This window comes from Rhinopithecus bieti, unplaced genomic scaffold, assembly GCF_001698545.2.
Source record: "Rhinopithecus bieti isolate Rb0 unplaced genomic scaffold, ASM169854v2 scaffold_21201, whole genome shotgun sequence".
Classification (NCBI taxonomy): domain Eukaryota; kingdom Metazoa; phylum Chordata; class Mammalia; order Primates; family Cercopithecidae; genus Rhinopithecus; species Rhinopithecus bieti.
The window spans coordinates 547,429-556,653 of NW_016810610.1; positions in this window are offsets into that span (position 1 = coordinate 547,429).

Below are 9,225 nucleotides of genomic sequence, written 5' to 3' on the forward strand. Positions count from 1 at the left end.
CCGCCAGCCACGACCGGCTAATTTTTGTGATTAGTAGAGGACAGGGTTTCACCTTATTAGCCAGGATGGTCTTGATCTGCTGATCTCGTGATCTGCCCGCCTCTCTAGGCCTCCCAAAGCGCTGGGATTACAGGCCTGAGCCACCGTGCCCGGCTGGAGGATCATTTCTTAAACATGGTAATGGAGATATGAGAAAAAAATGAGGTAGTTTAGTGAGATGGTATAAAGGAAAAAGACAGAATGGATGCAAACTTGAGGACTTCCTGCATTTAAAGAGTAGGAAATGAAAGAAGAGCTCATTTAGAAACAGCAGTCAGAGATAAGAAAACATATAGTAAAGAAGTTCAGGGAGAAGTGAGTTTCAAAAATTGAGAGGCTGGTTCAAGGTATGAAGATAAGTTAGCTCAGTTGCCACAGAAACAAAAGGGAAGCTGATGGATCTCAGAACCTTTCATAAAAACGGTGAAGACCCTGGTGTTCAGTGTCATATTTTCTTGGTGCATTCTAATTGCAGCTGCAGTGGGCAGTTCTGTGCATGTTCAGACCCACCTCATGGTGACAGTGTCTCACTTTAATCCCATGTGCCCTTTGTAGAATTTTTGTCACTGGAAATTCTCTGTGCAGACAAGCCTGCTCTTTCCAAAAGCACAATGGAGTTAGCACTGTAGGGGCAACACTTTTTTTTTTTTTTTTTTTTTTTTTGAGATAGAGACTCACTGTCACCCAGGCTGGAGTGCAGTGGTGTAATCTCGGCTCACTGCAACCTCTGCCTCCCGTGTTTAAGTGATTCTCCTGCCTCAGCCTCCCGAGTAGCTGGGATTACAGGCATGCACCACCACACCTGGCTAATTTTTGTATTTTTAGTAGAGACAGGGTTTCGCCATATTGGGCAGACTGGTCTTGAACTCCTGACCTTGTGATCCACCCACCTCATCCTCCCAAAGTGCTGGGATTACAGGCGTGAGCCACCGCACCCAGCCTGTAGGGGCAATTCTTAGCTAATAGGGGATGAAATCTGATGGATAAACATTGCGGTGCCCTGTCTTCCTGGTGGACAATTGTGGGAATCAAATCTAGGAAGCGTTCTGAACACTCTTCAGGAAGTCTTGTGGGATCAAGTACACATTGACCACAGTGGTGACGCTTTTCCTCCTTTCCTCTCATTCTCCTTACTTCCTCACTCTGTGATCTGCAGTGAACTTCCTACAGTTAAGTCTTTGTCTTAGGCTCCACTTTTGAGAAAACCCACTATGTTTGGGAGTTGGAGTGGGAGAAACTTAGAGGGAAAGTCTAAGTGCCACAAATTGGATATAGGCTAAGGAAGATACACCTGCACTGCCCCCTGCCCCCACCACAGGCTAGGAAATTACAATAAAGGAAGTATCTCCTGAAAATGAGCAGTGCTGCATATCAGAAAAATCTCAAATAACAGTGGCTTAAGGAAGTTTCTTCTTCAAGTAAAAGAAGTTTGCCTTGTAAGTAGTCATGACTATAGCATGACGAATCCATGAGGTCATCATGGAGCCACACTCTTAGCTTTCTGCACCACCATCCAGTACTGTCACACTCAGGATCCCTTCGTGGTCCCATATAGGTGCTGAAGCTCTAGTTACCAACTTTAGGGCAGTAGCAGGAAGAAGGAGAGAAAAGAGGAATTACCTTCTTCCTCTGAACAAATCCATTCTGAAAGTTCTACACTTCTGCTTACATTTAATTGGTCAGAACTTATGTAACCATGCATCATGGTTAAAAAAGAAAGCTGGGACATGAAATGTTTAATTCTATGTAACCAGCAGAAAAATTAAAAATACGTCATATAACTTTCAAATTTAATACAAAAAGTTTTGCTCAATCCAATGCACTATAATAAAGAAGATAAAAAGATACTGAAAAAAGAAGCCTGATGCTAGGCATGGTGGCTCATACCTGTAATCCCAGCACTTTGGGGGGACGAGGTGGGTGGACTACTTGAGGCCAGGAGTTCAAGACCAGCCTGGGCAACATAGTGAGACCCCACTCTATTTTTAAAAAAAGAAGCCTGAATAACACAAAATAGGTCTTTCTATTATAATAAATGTAAATGAATTTAGCTCATCAATTAAAAGGCAGAGATACATACACTGGATTTTTAAAATGACACTGTATTTTCCAGAAGAGACACATTTAAAAGGGAAGAGAAAGGCTGAAATCAGTAAATCAAAAAAGATATACCAGAGAAATATAATCAAAGAAAAACTAGAATAACAATAAAATAGAGTCGAAGATGCAAAACATCACAAGGGATAAAGACAGATAAAGCATACTAGTAAAATAATAGATCAAGAAGACATATGTTTATGGTCATAAATGTGTTTACTAATATAAATGCAAAATTTATAAAACAATAACTGACAGAATTACAGAGAGAAATAGATGAATAAACTATTATATTTGGAGATTTTAATTCACCCTTCATATAACCAGACAGATCAAACTCAGAAAATAAGCAAAAATGTAGGCTATTTGAATAACATGAGTAATAAACTCAAAGTAGATGTTATGGAGAAATTTATACACATCAAAGAAATCACATTTTCAAGCATACATGGAATATTTACAAAGTTTGATTATGTATCAAGCCACAAAGGAAACCCAAGGAAATTCTAAAAACACATTCATTTTTTTAATGAAACTAATTGAGCGAAACATACACCCACACACAAAAATGGAGGTTATATCCTAGTGAGAAAAATCAATAACAAAACACAAAATTGCATGTAGTGATGAATGCTGTGAAGAGAATAGAATAAGGGGATAGAAGATGATTTGGGGAAGTGTTATTTTAAATTAGGTGGCCAGGTAAGTCTTCTCTGAAGAGGTGCTGTCTGAATGAAGCTAGGACATTAGCTGTGTGAATAGGAAAGAGATGAGCGTTTCTGGCAGAGAGAAGAGTGAGTGCAAATGTCTTAAGATGGGAAAGAGTTTGATATGTCTCAGGAGGGCCAGTGTGGCTGGAGTAGATAAGTGATTGAGGAGAAAAATGTAGTTGAATATACAGGTAGAGAGGAAACCATTTCAGATCATGTAGAGCAGTTTATTCTCAATGCTATCCAAAAGTCCCCTTTCCTTAATGTAAAAATATTAATGGAAGTATAACAAAATATACAGATTCATATATGTGCAGCTTAATGAATTTTCACAAAGTGAACCACCTGGGCACTCAGCACCCAGATTAAGAAAGAGAGGATACCACAACCTTAGAAGCCTCTTTGTGCACTTTCCTGGTCAATTACCCTTGCCATGAGTTACCACCCTTTTGACTTCTTTATTTTTTATTTTTTATTTTTGTATTTTTAGTAGATATGGGGTTTCACCATGTTGGCCAGCCTGATTTTGAACATCTGACCTCAAGTGATCTGCCCACCTCGGCCTCCCAAAGTGTTGGGATTATAGGTGTGAGCCATCGTGCCCAGCCCTATTTTTTATTTTTAAATTTTATTATTTTTTCTCTTTTTGTGCTACATCTCACCTGGATATTCTGACTTCTAACACCATAGATTAATTTGCCTCATCTGTTTTATCTCGTTATTATTATTATTATTATTTTTCGAGACAGAGTCTCACTCTGTTGCCCAGGCTGAAGTGCAGTGGCACGATCTCGACTCACTGCAACCTCTGCCTCCCAGGTTCAAGCAATTCTCATGCCTCGGCCTCCCTAGTAGCTGGGTTTAAAGGCACGCACCACCACGCCCAGCTAATTTTCATATTTTTAGTAGAGACGGGGTTTTGCCATGTTGTCTCGAACTCCTGACCTCAAGTAGTCTGCCTCGGCCTCCCAAAGTGCAGGGATTACAGGTGTGAGCCACCATGCCCAGCCTCGTTTTGGACTTTATGTAAATGGGATCATATGGTATGTATTTTGTCATTGTTGGAGGCAATGTTCTCAGAGTCAAGTTTGTTAATATTGTGGTTCTGATCTTCTGTATCCTTAATAATTATTTGTCTGCATGTTCTGTCAGCTTTTGAGATGTGTGATTGGCTCGCACTCCGGTGGAGCCACTATTGTGACTTTTTCTACTTTTAGTTATGCCAAGTTTTGCTTTATATGTTAATATTTTGAAGCTATGTTATGTGTATGTTCAGATTTTGACTTTTGGTCCCTTCTGGTGGATTGACCTCTTTATGCTTATGTATATCCCTTTTATGACAATGCAATTCAGGCTTTTCTCCTAATGGTTTGGGTCCAAGAAACCACAACCTGCTGAGGTGCTTCCTGTGGGCAAAGGGATGTGGAATGAGTGGTAGAAGGTGATATATATGGGCCGGGTGCAGTGGCTCATGCCTGTAATCCCAGCACTTTGGGAGGCTGAGGTGGGCAGGTCACCTGAGATCGGGAGTTCAAGACCAGCCCGACCAACATGGAGAAACCCTGTCTCTACTAAAAATACAAAATTAGCCAGGCATGGTGGTGCATGCCTGTAATCCTAGCTACTCGGGAGGCTGAGGCAGGAGAATCACTTGAACCTGGAAGACAGAGGTTGTGGTGAGCCGAGATTGTGCCATTGCACTCCAATCTGGGCAACAAGAGCGAAACTCCATCTCAAAAAAAAAAAAAAGAATAATTAAAAAAAAAAGAAGGTGGTATATACTAGCTCTGACCATATGACCGCATGACCAGTTGTAGAAATGAGCTAGTGCTGTTGTATTTCTTCCTTATTTTGATATGGATATATTTGTATGTATACTTTATAAAATTTTTAATTTTTTGTCGAGATGGTATCTCACTATGTTGCCCTGGCTGGTTTTGAACTCTTGGGCTCAAGTGATCCTCACACCTCCGCCTCCTAAAGTGCTGATATTACAGACATGAGCCACCATGCTTGGCCTGTTTGTATGTAGAAACTTGAGACAATCTAGAATGCTCCATTTCATTACCCTGAAATGCATCAAAGCTAGACCATAGTTTTTACATGTGGTAGAGTAGTTGTCATTGTATTTTTTTTCAAAAAACTTGTTTTCTTCCCACTCTTATTTTCCTATCTTCTCAGTATTTAATCTACAGTATATCAAAGGGAGAGTATGAATTAGCTCAAAGAACACCCAAAGAGCAAGAGACAGATTTTATAGCCTCTTTTGGAAAAGTAGTTGGTGTGTTGTTAATTGTGCACAAGATAGTTGTACTCCTTTAACTAGAAGCCTAAATTTTGAATTTTCTTCATATGGAAATTGTGATTTAAAGTGATACATGCCAAGGTGACAAAAGATGGACTGTGGAGGTTTTGTAGTGTGTTGATCTGGTTAGGCTGAACTGTGTTTCCCATAATTTCCTTTCCTATGTTTCCAGGTAAGGGTGTGCCACAAGCGACATACTTGTGTGAGATTTGGAGGACAGAGTGGAGGAGCAACTATATCAAGAGTATTATTTTTTGTGCTCAGAGGTTGGGGAAGGGTCTCCAGGTGCTTTTGTGGCCCATGCATATTGTTATTTTATCTGCTGGCTTATCTCCTTGGTGTGGGGCAGGAACCAAGCTGCAGCTGTTCCATCTTTCCCTGGATCTTCCTTCAGCTTCACTGACTCCTCATCTGACTGTGTATCCTCAACCAGATATGTGTTTATCTCTATGACAAAGAGCACTGGGTTCTTCTGCAGGATACCTATATCATGAAGGTTGGAGACAGAGAGAGCCTGACATGGGTACCACTCAATGCTCATGGGTTCCATCTTGTCCTTGCTGCTTTGCATCCCCTGACAGCCTTCTTCCCAACTGCCTGCCCTGCAGACTTCAAGCTGCAGTATTAGATATGAAGGCAACAGCCTTCTAGACTTTATCAGCTACCATTACTGCATACGGTCAAATCCCAGTAATAAATCCACATGTGTGGTCCTAATGGTTCTGAATCTCTAATTGAATATTAGTCCTATCTAATATAGACCTATATAAAATGGTAAAATTGTATTTAGGGAAGTGTGATTTTTCCTTCCATTATTCCTTCCGTTTTTTCCACTCATATCCTGTAAAACCAGTGTCATAGGTTTTGGCAGTTACGTTTAAGTTTTCTAAGATGCAACTTGAGAAGACCTAGAATGCTTCATTTTATCACCCCGAAATGCATCAAGGCACGACCATAGTTTTTACCTGTGATAGAGTAGTTATCATTGTATTTTATTGTATTTTCTTTTCAAATGGATTTGAGTCATTCATTGCACTTTATCATGAAACTGTGTTGATGGTGGTAAGAATTTTGGGTCCCAATTTTGGTGGCTTAATGAGAACAGTTTTGAACTGCCGTCGGCTTAATGAGAACTCTTTTGAACTGCCATTGTTGCAGGAAGTGACTTGACAGGCATGGCCTGTGAAAGTGAAATCTATACTGTGAACTTTCGAATTGATGCTGTCACTGTTTAAGGAGCCATGGTACATATAACAGAGTTAGTAAGTCTGCTAGCAGCACTGACTCTTAGCTGTGAAACTGATCTTCTTCAGAAAGATCCCTTTTAAAGTGAGGACTTCAATCTGTAGTTTGGAGCTATTAAGCAGTATGTGTCAAGTAACAATCTAGGTTCTGCATATGGCTTAATCAATAAATAAAGGGGTTTGATTTTTCCATCTTGTAATGGTCAAGAAGTCAAGCAGTTCCCAAGCAGCAGGGTGTTGGGAGGCTGATAGGGTTGCTTGTCATACTTCCATAGATTTGACTGGGAAGGAAACAAGTCCAAGGGGGAATTAGAAACTTTATTACTTGGGTCACAGCAGGAAGTATGAGCTTTCCTCTGGTTTGCATGTGCCCCCCAGGTTTGCATGTGTCCCCCCAGAGTTCATGTGTTGAAAACTTAATCCCCAATGCAACAGTGTTGGGAGGTGGGGCCTAATAAGAGATGGTTAGATCATGAGGGCTCTGTCCTCATGAATGGATTACTGTCATTATTACAGAAGTGGGTTATTGTCAAAGTGGGATTATTATAAAAGGGAGGTCAGGCCAGGTGCAGTGCCTCACACCTGTAATTCCAGCACTTTGGGAGGTTGAGGTGGGTGGATCACTGAGGCGAGTAGTTCGAGACCAGTCTGGCCAACATGGTGAAACCCCATCTCTACTAAGAATACAAACATTAGCTTGGCGTGGTGGCACGCACCTGTGGTTTCTCAGCTACTCATGAGGCTGAGACAGGAGAATTGGTTGAGCTCAGGAGGCAGAGGTTGCAGTGAGCCGAGATCATGCTACTGCACTCCAGCCTGGGTGACAGAGCTAGACTCTGTCTCAAAAAAAAAAAAAAAAACAACGAGTTGGAATTCAGCCCTTTCTCTCCCACTGTCATGCTCTCTTGCCCTCCCACCCTCTGACGTGGGATGATGCAGCAAGAAGGCCCTCGCCAAATGCTATTATCTTGATATTGAACTTCCCAGCCTCCAGAACTATGAGAAATAAATTTCTTTTTAATAAATTACCCAGTCTGTGGTATTCTGTTGTAACAACACAAAACAGACTTAAACAGGCTTCATGCTTCTATCAGTTCCCTGTGCACTGAAGTCCCATAGGAGTCAGTGTGGATCAACCTCAGGTAGATGCTACATACACAAGTTTGTGTCACAACTGAGAAATGCTAAGCATAGGAATCCTCCAATCTTATAAGGGGGCAGCTAGCAAACCTGCCCATCCTCCTCTCTGGAGAGAGACATTATCTTTAAGTATTCTGGAATGTAAGCAAATCTTTCCTGAGGAGAGGGAAACTTTTCTATCCTGGAATGTCTCTGGGTGTCTCTATCTCTACGATCCTGGTCAGGAAACACATCGGCCCTCTGACCTGGAAAGAGACACTATGCTACACACACATCCTTGTAAAGCTAGTCCAGGGTAAGTTGAAATGCCATGGAGAATTGCCTGCCAAAAGTAATAACTGGTAAAGAATGACTTGAGGGGAGAAATAGGTCTTCGCAACACTGGGTCACTAGTCTCACATTGTCTCCCTCAAGAGGAGGTTTCTTAGGGTGGCTTGAATAAATTTTTGCACAGTCTATAGTTGCAGACACATATTGGAAGGCAAACTCCAACACCTGATTTGTTACTCTTTATTTGTACTCTGTGATTCCCATATCCTTTGGAGCCTGGGCCATCACTAAGGCGTGGCTTGGAGTGGTCTTGGGAAGTTGCAATCTTGCTAACCTCCATGATCTGGCAACTGCTCTAGTAATGTTTTAAAATAGTTTTAAAATTTCAAAACAATTTAAAAATTATAATAGAGGTGCAAATACAGTTCAAAACACCTGCACTATTTGAGGGTAAGCTGCTGACATTATGTCTATCACTCCTATGTACTTTAGTGTGTAATTCCTGCAAATAAGAACATTCTTTGACGTAACCGCAATGCAACTATATTTAGTTTCCTGGGGCTGTCATAACGAATTACCACAAACCTGATGGCTTAAAATAACAGAAATTTATTTTCTCATAGTCTGGAGGCCAGAAATCTGAAATGAAGGTGTCAGCAGGGCTGTGCCTCCCCTAAACCCCAAGGCTCCAGGGGAGGATCTTTCCTTGCTCCTTCCAGCTTTTGGTAGCTCCAGGCGCTCCTTGGCTTGTGGCCGCATCACTCTAATTTCTGCCCCCCTTTTCACACGGCATTCTCATCTTGCGTCTTCTCTTCTCTGTGTGTCTCTTATGAGGACACTTGTCATTGGATTTACAGCTCACCTAGATAATCCAGAATGATCTCATCTCAAGATTCTTAAGTTAATTACATCTGCAAAGATGCTTTTTTCAAATGGGTCACAGGTTTCAGAGATTAAAATGAAGACATATCTTTTCGGGGGACACCATTCAACCCACTACAATAACCAACATCTGCGTATTGAAATCAGTATCAGTGTTGAAATTGCTGTTATCTCATCTGCCAACCCCACTTCAGATTTCAGCAGTTGTTTCAATATCCTTTATAGTAAAAGGATCCAGTTCAGAATCCCATGGTGTATTTAGTTGTCATGGCTCTTTAGCGTCCTTCAGTCTGGAACAGTTTCTTGGTCTTTCCTTGCCTTTCATGACTTGACATTTTTGAAGATTATAGGCCGGTTATTTTGTCAAATGGCCTTTAATTTAGGTTCCCAGTGTTTTCTCATAATTAGATTCAGATGTGCATTCCTGGAAGGCCTGCCAGAGAGAGACATTTTCTTCCTGTGCATCCTATCAGGTGGCACCTATTTTCTTCCTTCCTTCCTTCCTTCCTTCCTTCCCTCCCTCCCTCCCTCCCTCCCT